Source organism: Betta splendens, chromosome 21 (assembly GCF_900634795.4).
Source record: "Betta splendens chromosome 21, fBetSpl5.4, whole genome shotgun sequence".
NCBI classification, from domain to species: domain Eukaryota; kingdom Metazoa; phylum Chordata; class Actinopteri; order Anabantiformes; family Osphronemidae; genus Betta; species Betta splendens.
Genome location: NC_040899.1, coordinates 10,018,095 through 10,028,465, shown reverse-complemented (window position 1 = coordinate 10,028,465; position 10,371 = coordinate 10,018,095).

Here is a 10,371-nt window from a genome sequence, read left to right as displayed (position 1 = left end):
TGGGATTCACCCGCCCAGCTGCTTTTAAAGGCGCGCGCTGACGTCTCGGGTCTTAGTTTTCTGTGTCAGTTGTTCACGCGGTGAGGCCCCGTGAAGAGACGCCCACGCCGTCGTGTGACTGCACATTCCGACCGCTGGCTGGATTTGCAGGTGCAGATCAGCTGAGTGGAACGAGGCCGCGTTATTGTTTGAACATGAAAATGCTGCGATGCAGCAGCAGACAGGTTTATTTGGGTTAAAACAACCAATAGAAACTGAACACACTGAACGCTGCCTATTCTTACTTATTTAAACGTGCATTAAGATGATGAGATGTTTTCATGTGATTTGCTGACAGTGAGACATGTGACCATCTGGCTGCCACCAAAACAGATCTGGTCCTTTTACATCAGTTATGCTCAATAAACATATTCTGCTTCTCGCCAGTTTCTACTCGTGTGCAGATTTGTCTCTGTTCTCAGCAGGTTTGGACTCCTGGAACGGAATTAAACTACTAACGCGCTGAGCAGCGCATCCACGCGCTAATGCCGCTAATTGACCGCGCTGAGGCGCGTGCCGCGCGGCAGAACGCGCCGCGCGACCAAACGCGCGTCTCCGCGCGTATTTGCGTCGTACAAACACGAGGGCCTTCCCCCAAAGAAACTTTCCCCTCTTCCCTCGGGCTCAGCGGAGCGTCGACGGGGCTTGTACATATTCGCACGCGCTCATTCATGCGCGCCGCCTCCTCCTCCGCCTCTGTCTCGCCTCCTCGCTATATTCCTCTGCGCCTCCGTCCCCACCGACTCGTCCGCGAGCCGCGTCTGACGCTCTCGGGCTGCTCTCAGATCAGATCTCTGCCTCTCCCCTGAGCAACAGCACAGATTAAATACTTAACTTTATTCATTTCCCCCCCCTCCCACCCTCCAGCTCGCCCGGCATTAAAAATTCATCCACTCCGTGTTGTGTTAAAAGCACATTACGCAATACTCTAAATATACCCCCTGCCACTCAGGAAGCGTCCGTCCCTCGGCGCCTTACATCTACAGTGCGTCCCTGTCTGTGCGCATGCAGGGTTTGTTTACGTGCGTGAGAGCGCTGGGGCCTTTTTCATCACTCCGGTGATGCATCTGTCGAATCCCGAGGGGAGGGGGGGGGGCAGCGACGGTGCTCCGGAGGGTCCCGCGGGTGGCGACAGGATGATACAGCGCACTAACAAACAGGTTGAATCAACACTCACGTGTATTAGTTTTAATTCGCGGTATATGTGTCCCCTTCAGGGCGATGGAGTCAGGTTGCCGCGGTGAAAGGGAGCCGGCGTGTTTTATTTAGCGCTGCACCATCACCTCTTTCTGCTGAAAGAAGTCATTATAGTAGCGGTATTTGACCGGTCACGCTGAAGGCCATTTATCACAAAGAGATGGGCATTCAAAGGAGAAGAAAGTGCTGCTTTGTGCGGCAGCCTCTCCCCAGGACCGTCTGCCTCCAGCAACAAAAGCTGCAGCGTTTGATGCTGCTTCCTGGATGAAAAGCCACTGTAATTGGCTGCAGTTGGGAAGTCCGACAAAGACGGAGAAAAATAAGAAAATTACCGTTTGATATTCAGCTTCCGTGTTGTTTGAGACTACGTGTTGAGTTCTGCTGCCTTTATCTCCTGTCACAGTTTTTGTATATTCATTCTACATGATGTAGGTTTTTGTTTATTTCCTTCCATTGATAATAAGCAGCGTCTCATGATCCTCTGGCTGAGCTCAGCACTGTGGATCTAACCATGATAAATAAGCACAAGCCGGGCTTTGACAGAACCTGGGCCGCTTGTGCTTCTCGCATCCGGCCCAGATCGGAGACCTGGCGCCTGCCAGCGCGTCTCCCGGCTGCGTCCCGATTCTGAGCGCGACACCTGCGATCCGACTAGGCTGCCAAGCTCCGTCACAGGCGAGACGCCGCCTCCTGTCGCCGTGGGAACGGGGCGTGTGTGCAGAGTGCAGGCACCTTGGCTTCTCGTTAAAAAATACCACTAAGTCCTGATGTTAATGCAACCAAAGACGGGAGATTGAGGTTGACGCTGCGGGGCTCAGAGCTTTGATTAGTGAGCGGAGACTATACAGTAGAGGAACATCTGGTCCCTCGTGGCCAATTCGTGGCGCCGTATCCGGCGTCCCCCCCGTCCTCTCTCGCCGTTCACCAGAAGGTGCCGTGAGTGACAGCAGTTTGCTGCACGTTGGTCTGTTCTCCCTCCCCATGGGTCTAATTTGTGCAAGCTGCTTTTGAGTTGTTGCAAAGAAGATGCAGGAACAAAGCCAGCTGAGGGGGCTGGAGCGTGCGGGACCTGCTGCTGTTTCCCCGGCGCCTTCAGTTCTGCTGCCAGTTCATCTGCATGCTTCTGTTCCGTGCTGCACACGTTCCTCCTTCACCCCCCAAGTGTCAGGCCTGTTTGGTTATATAACACAAGGGTGTTTGAGGGTGAAGAGGTTAGTGGGGTAAATCTTCACGTTTGACTTTCCTGCCACTGTATGTATACAAACACTAAAAAGCCTGTTATTATTTTGCAGCGACATCCTTCCAAGATGCAAACGAAGCCTCAACTCAGACTCAGACTCAGACTCAGACTCAGACTCAGACTCAGACTCAGACTCAGACTCAGACTCAGACTCAGACTCTGACGTGCAACCCGGTTTGCATGTGCAACGGCTGCACTGCAGCTATTTCCTCCAGAGGGGACGGAGATGAATCAGCATCTGAACTGCGCTGAGAAAGGTCAAGGGATGAGATGAGTGTCACTTTTGAGGAAAAAAAAGCCCAAACTCCAGGCGTCTGCTTGACGAGTGCAGATTCGTTGAGAGGAGCAGCTTCGGCGGGTGTCGTTCCGTTGCCCAAGGACGGCTCAGTTTGCCTTTGTGTGTAGCCTTTCACTCCTGCATCCCCTGTAGCAGGAGTGAGGAGCTCCTGCGCTGGCACCTAAGTTGAAATGACACGCCAATTTACCACTCCCCAAGAGAGGAATTAGGAAGGTTGCCGCATGCAAATCACAGCTGTGACAGTGGCAGCATCCTTAAACCAGAAATGTGGACAGATGAAAGGCTGCTCACTGTTAGAGTGACCTAAACCTAAAACCATTATGAGCAGGAATTAGCTAGCTAGAACGTCCCTTTGCAGGCTGCAAGTCATTCTCCTCACAGATGAAACAGTATTGATATGCTAATATTAAATTCTTGTTCACATCTGTGTTATTTAATTACCACTGGACCTGCTGGCTGGACTGCAGGCCACATTAAAGCTGTAACTGGGCTCCATGAAGGTCCCTGACACTAGAAGGTAATAAACAGCCTCAGATGAGGGTGGATGGTCCCACATCATGTGGTACAAACTCTTTATAAGTCTATATAGTCTTTGTGCAATTGTATTGAATAGTAATGAATTATTGGAAATAACACATTAACATCTCAGTCCTTCCCTAACCTTCATTAAAACCTTCAAGAGCACAGATATTAAAAATAATAACGCATTATTAACATGCAAGAGAATCGTTTTGCTACAGATAGTGGAGGAAATTAAATGATTTCAGTCAGTGAACATTTTGCAGATATAATCCGATGCAACATTCTGCAGCTTAGTGTGTTTCCTCATTATGTTGATTAAAAAAAACATTTCTCATGCCGAGAATGTAATTTTGTCAGAATGTTGAAAGAAAGACAGTAAAAATATCACCTAAAAGCATCCAGGATGTTTCAGACGGGTCCTATTCTGCGCTGACGTACATGTACAGCAGTCCTCCTGTGCAGTGGAGGATTATTACTGACATGATGGGTCTGGTTACTTCTTGGTTTTATTTCTAAATGCAGATAATCTGATAATCTGCCTAAAGTGCTGGCTTGTTTGATGACCTGGTCGCTCGTGTGTCTTTTTATTAACATGCCAACAGTAATAAAAGGCTGTGACCTGTGTTGAGGCATGGAACCTTCTTGCACACACACACGCACGCACGCACACACACACACACGCACACACACACAAACAGTAAATGAGGAATAAACACAAAGCGGGTCACATTTAAAACATGACGTAACAGAATTACATGGAACGCAGTGATGTCGTAGTAGATAAACTGAGTATTTTGGGTAAAGCAAACCGTTACAAATAAGCAAAAAAGCAGTTGGAGTCGAATTGGTTTTGTTAAAGGCGACCACCATAAAAACCACAGTGCAACTGAAAGTCATGGGACGTTCCTTACGACATCTGTAAGTGATGCATGATGGAGCAGAATGGGGCATAATTGAAAGAGAAGTGCATCTACAGACTATGGGAAATTAAACTGGGTAATGGACTGTGGGAATGGACCGGAGGAGAGCTTGCGTCAAGTATTGACACCAGCAGCCGAGGTCCTGCTGTGAGGCTCAAACGCTGCCGCCCTGTTCTCTGACTAAAACACAGGCCGATGGATGCCACGATACTTGGTCGAGGTTTTAAAAAAAATGATCGCAGCTCCAGCCTGCTTTTAATTGAGACAGCTGCTAACAGCGGTCCCACGTGCCCTCGCACTACAATGAGCGGCGGCAGCGTATGATGTCACCCCCATCAGTGGGAGTAATGGCCTCACGCGCTGTGTCTGTTTGGGAGAAGCGGGAGCGCGACGCCAGCTTATTAAGGCCGTGGCGTAACGCAGCAGCGGGCGGGGAGCGACTCGCTGCGTTTTTAATTAAAGGAGACAAATGGAAGGTACGGGGGGAAAAGGGAGGAAGATGTTTTTCCCGTGTCTGACGGGTTTCGTTCCCAGAGCAGCTGTTGTGAGTCACGCGCTGAAGCCGAGAGGCTCCAGAAAACCCCCTCTGCATTCCGCAGCCCCGCGCTGAAGCGCTTTAGTCTTCATTAAGCAGCCGGAGGCAATACAGAGTCAATATCTGCTGCTCAACATCACTGCTCTCACCATTTTGGGGGGTGGCGGGTGGGGGGAGGTGAAGCGAGAGGGAGATGACGGGTGATGATTATCTGGTGTGAGGAGGGTGACAGCAGGCCCCAGTCTGTCACCAGGCATTTCCTGTGCGCGCGACACCTAATCGCGTCCCTCCGAACGCAAAAGCGCCTCCTTCTGAACCTTTTGAACCAACGCAGGAACAACAACTTGATATGTACCCCCTTAGATTCCCCTGAGTCCATCGATCACTCGGCAGAAGCATAAGTTTTAAATGCAAATGCGCTTGCCGGGGTCGGTGCGGGAGGAGGGTGCGCGCGTGGATTTGCATAGGTGGATAATAAAAGCGCGGCGCCGGGAGCAGGAGCGAGGACTCATCCGTCACCGTTCTCAGGGCTGATTCGTCGCGCGTGAGGACGGGGGCCGTGGACCTCCTCGGCCGGGGGTGGGTGGGGGGGTGGGGGTCCGCTGGCTTTTGTCTGGACCTGGCTACCTCCACCGGGCGCTCTGACGCTCTGTGAAGTGGTCTTTAGCCGCAGAGAAGGGCCCTTTGTTCCTGCTTGGCATCAGCACATCTGCCTGGAAGCCCGGGTGCTGTTTGTCGCTGCAGTGGAGTGTCTGAAGCAGATAGAGGCCACGTGCCGCTCAGCTCAAGCGGTATTTCCGGTGCCCCAGCTACTCGTCGGCCTAATCCGGGGCTCGTGGGGCACAGGGGAGAGTCTGTGTGGATTTCCTGGGAGATGAACGCCGTCGCTTCAATAATTCAGGCGAAGCAAACTTACTGTATACAGCTAAATGTGCCTGTGTGTGTGTGTGTGTGTGTGTGTGTGTGTGTGTGTGTGTGTGTGTGTGTGTGTGTGTGTGTGTGTGTGTGTGTGTGTGTGTGTGTGTGTGTGTGAAGCTTGGCAGACACCACTACTAATAAACCCAGCCAAGGCTTTCTCAGGTGAGCCGTGCGTTAGTGTACACATATTGTGCCTCATACTTTACACATCAGCACTTATACAGGGCAGAACTTCATTCCTGCAAAAATAGGCCAAGAAATAAAGTTTCACACCGAGTCAGACTGTCTCAAGAAAGTTCAAGGAATGAATGAATAGGTGATGTGGACAAACATGCTGATTAAACATTATGCATTAAATATGGGGGGTGTGGATGTGAAGGTGGCAGGTGGCTGGAGAATGTAAAAACAGGGGGTTAAAGGTGTGAGAGGCCTTTGTGGCGAATGTGCTGTTACCTCAGCAGCTCTCCTCTTATAAATACTTAATGCCACCGTGTTTGTTTTGGATGGAGCTGGAGGACGATGTAAGATTCATTGCGTTATTCCGCATGTCTCCAGATGCTCGGGCACATGTCTCCGCAGCCCCGTGCTTGTTATTTTGTTTAAGAGCACGTTGAAGGGGACTCCCTTTGGCAGGAAATAAATAAATTAAATAAATACAATTCCAGTCCAACAGTCAATTAGGTGAATTTATTGCAATTGCGAGCGCTCGGATCCAGGAGATGCGGCGGGAACAAAAGGGGGCGGAGTCAACGCGCAGAGAGCGGACCGGCGGCTGAACGCGACGCGCACCTGAGTGAAATGTCTGTTTACAGCTTACGTAAAGCGCGGGCGGAGACATTTTGTTCACGCAGGAGGCGCCCGAAAGCCGAAAGAGCACAGGATCTCTGCCTCAACCCAGTTACGCCGGGTGATTTATCCCCCTCCATGTGCGGCTCCATGTTGTGATTATGTGAGTCGCTTAAAGCAATCGTTTGACACTGTGGGAAATAAGCTTTTACTTTCTTGCCAAAACTGATGCGCTACCACTCCCACGTCTGTACAGTAATTATCTGGTAATGGCCTGGTAACAAGCCAAACATTATTTTTTGAGGTTTCTGTTCTGAGCTCAGATTAAATAAGTGAATTGTTTGCGTTATTTATCGCGCCTGAGGTGGCGTCGCTTGGATTTCCTTTAGCTTCCGGCCCTTTTCCTCGTCCTCATGCAAAGCCACGCTAATGTGCTGCTGATGCTGGCGCCATCCTAACGCCAGCTCTTTTCAATAAAGCAAACAATAATCGTGTTTTGCAAAATGTCAAACCTTTTTCCAAGTGCAGGTACTTGTCCAAAAAGTACCACTTCAGACTCTTTACACAAGATGAGGCACTAATCCTGCGCCTCTGCTGCTGGAGCGCTGATGTGGAACCAAAACAGCAGCCGCTGAAGCTGGAGAGGGATCCTTCCAGTTTATTTAATGGGTGTTCATAATAATACATAATAACTGTGAATTATAGAAGCATGATATGGAAGGATGTTTATCTGCAAAAGGCAGGAAGTAGTTTACTGGAAAGGGGATAAAACTGGTTCAGGTTAAACTTATAGAAAATTCTACATGACGCTGTATAAATGTCGGACAATAATAAATAAATCAGGGGTCGTCTTCCACCCCTGACCCCCTGAAGCGCTGTCCTTGTCGGCCGCGTTGTAAATCGTTACGACTCAACCTCGTGCTCTCACAAACCTGACTTTTGCTCCACTAGCACCTACACCCCCCAATAATCGCACAACAATGAGGAAAATTAGATTAACGCACAGAGAAGCTGGCAGCCTATCAGCACCCACAGGCCAAAGAGGCTCAGCTGTCATTAACATGCTAATAGTGTTGGTGGAGGCGATGACAATGGGGCGGGGGGTGGCGGTGGTGTGTGTGTGTGTGTGTGTGATGGAGCAGCACACGCAACCCCACGGTGTTGAAAACCATCTGCCGGGCCTCGTCTGGCCCGTTTACGATCACCGCTTGGACGCCGCCCCTCTGTCTGAGAGGAGCACAAATCAGCCGGCGCCGAGGCTTCCACGTCTCCCATTTAGGCCCGAGCACCGAGGTTTAGGACGCATTTCAAAGCCGGAGCACGGTGCGCTTTAATTAGCTGCATGCTTTGTTCAATCACAGCAGCGTTCGAGGAAATAAAAACAACACGAGCATAAGCTGTGCCGGTCTTTCCCACTCGCAGCGTGGTGTAGGTGTGATGTCCTCTATTTAGAAGCAATCCAAAGGTTGGTGTGGGAGAGCTGCAACTTCAGACATGCAGCACAGAGCCTGAGTAGCCTCATGAAGCCGTTATTGATGCACGGTAATCCCCAATAAGATGCAAAACCACCAAATATTAGCGTGGAAGCAGCCACACAGGGAAAACACGGGACAAACGTGCTCCACGTGTCTCTGGAATGTGGCTTATGAGGACGTCTACTTCCTTCAAGATCTCCACAAAGCTCATCCTGGGGCGCCATAATGGGGAAGATCTCATAATGCAATAATTCCCCTGAAACCAGTGTTTTTTATGGTTGACAGACAGCAAGCATTTAGATTTAGAAAGCTTACGTCCCATGCTATTTTTTTTGTAGTCATATCTGCTAGAAGCACTCTGGGTCCAGCGCTGGCCTACTTCTGTCTCTATTTTGGGACAACCCTTTAGAAAGTATTAAACATAGGAGAACAATGCAATTTTTGAGTGGTAGCATTATGAAATACTCTCACTGATGAGATCCACATCTGGACAAAGTGTTGTGGGAGAGAAGCGATGGAGAGCGTCAGCTGCGATTCTAGTCGGCTCCGGTTCAGGCAGAGATGAATCAGTTTAATGATGTTACAGGCTCCTACAGTAATGCAGAGCTCTGTGATGGAGCTGTAATTTCTCTCTGATTTGATCTTTATCCGTCGCGAGGGCCGGGCACTTCAGTTGTAACGGCACCAAACTGCAGTGTTTGCGCCGTCAGGGTTCAAGTGATTGCAAACGCTCACCGGACCCTCGGACCGCGGGCTGCTGATGACTTCCTCAGGCAGATTTAGCTGCGCGAGCTGTCGGCCCGTAGAGACGGCCTCTTCCCAGCTGCATCGTGCTTTTAGGTGCACGTGCAGCTGGAAATAGTAAAAACGCCTCAATCAATGCGTCGTTTCCCTTCGATTCGAGTTTAAAGGCTTTTGAAAACAAACAAAGGCACAGAATAAATCTTCAAAAACATAATTATATTAGTCAGAATAGAAAAAAAAACATTAATCTTGTTTTTCTCCATTAAGCCTAGAAACATCTGCTCGCTCCTCAGGACAATGATTTTTATTCCATTAGCAGCCGTTTGTAAAAATATAAAGCGATAAAAGATTCCAGAAGAAAATAGCAATAATAAAAGAAAAACAAACAACACTCTGAACATTCTCTGTTTCGTTAATATGATAAAGATCATGACAGAGAGTCAGACACAGTGAGATAAGTTGTAATCAGTGACAGCGTGGTGAGTGACAGGTGGAGGGCCTGATATGTCAGATATGCATAAGATGTGCAGGTCACCTCATTAATCCAGGCTAATAACAGATTAATCAGCAGCCACACAGATGCAAATAATCAGGTGGACGAGATACGCAGCCGTGAGTCATTCTGCCGGAGCAGCACACAACCGCACTGGTGAAAGGATGAATCACCACGCAGCTCGCAGCCGCGGCGGACGCGGACGCGGACGCGGACGCGTTCAAACACACGTCCATTGACGCCAGACCTTGAAGCTGTTGTCTGAAGTTGGCGGAGAGAAAGTCACGCTCTGCGTCTAAAAGGGGAAAAAGTGCTTTAAATCCATTTCAAAGTCGAGGGCAGACAGTGACGGGGGGGGGAGGAAAAAAAAGTAATGAATATTTTACAGGCAGGGAGAGCGGAGCTGCACTCCAGGTGACTGTGTGGCGTTTATAGACCTTATCAGAGCCCCATCACCCATCGAGGACATGCCAGGGGAAAGCCGTGCGACTGATTGTTTATCATCAACTCGCCGGTGGTTTCCCCTGTTACCTGCACATCGCTCGCTTGCAGGGACATTACGCTGTAAATTGGACATATAAATGTAAATTGGCTCCACTGGAATGCGGTTTGGCTGTTGAGGTTTGGCTCTGAACCTTCAGATTAGTGGAGGGACACACAGTATAAGGAGGCTGTATATCTGCATTATGGCGCCGGTTCCCTGCGAGGAGCTGATATAAATTACTATAATGTCAGCTGGTGAATAATAACTAAAGTTAACCCCTTTGACTCCAGGTTCCCCCTGCTCTATATGGATTTCCCATATCCCTACTTCCCAAAGACGTCGTGTTCCGTGTGAAGGCGCTGCGCAGGGGAGAAATATTCTGTAGAGACCTGCACCAGCTGAGCTTATATTCAGACTCTGCGTTTTTAATGACTTCACCATTACATCGAATGCACATCGCTCCAAAAACGGAGACCTGCACCAGAATGTCCAGAGCTTTACTTGTAATTTGAGTTGATGTTATGTTTCCTCTTACTAAGTTTAGGCTCAGAGCTGCTACGCTGCGTACTATTCATTCTATAATTGGCTTTATTAAACACATTACGAATACATTGTTGCAGGTGATTTTCTGATGTTTTAGGTTGTTCGCAATGGAATAAACAGTCTTTGTCTACTGTATGTATGTGTTGTTACTTACACCTTTATATTCAAAACATGAAT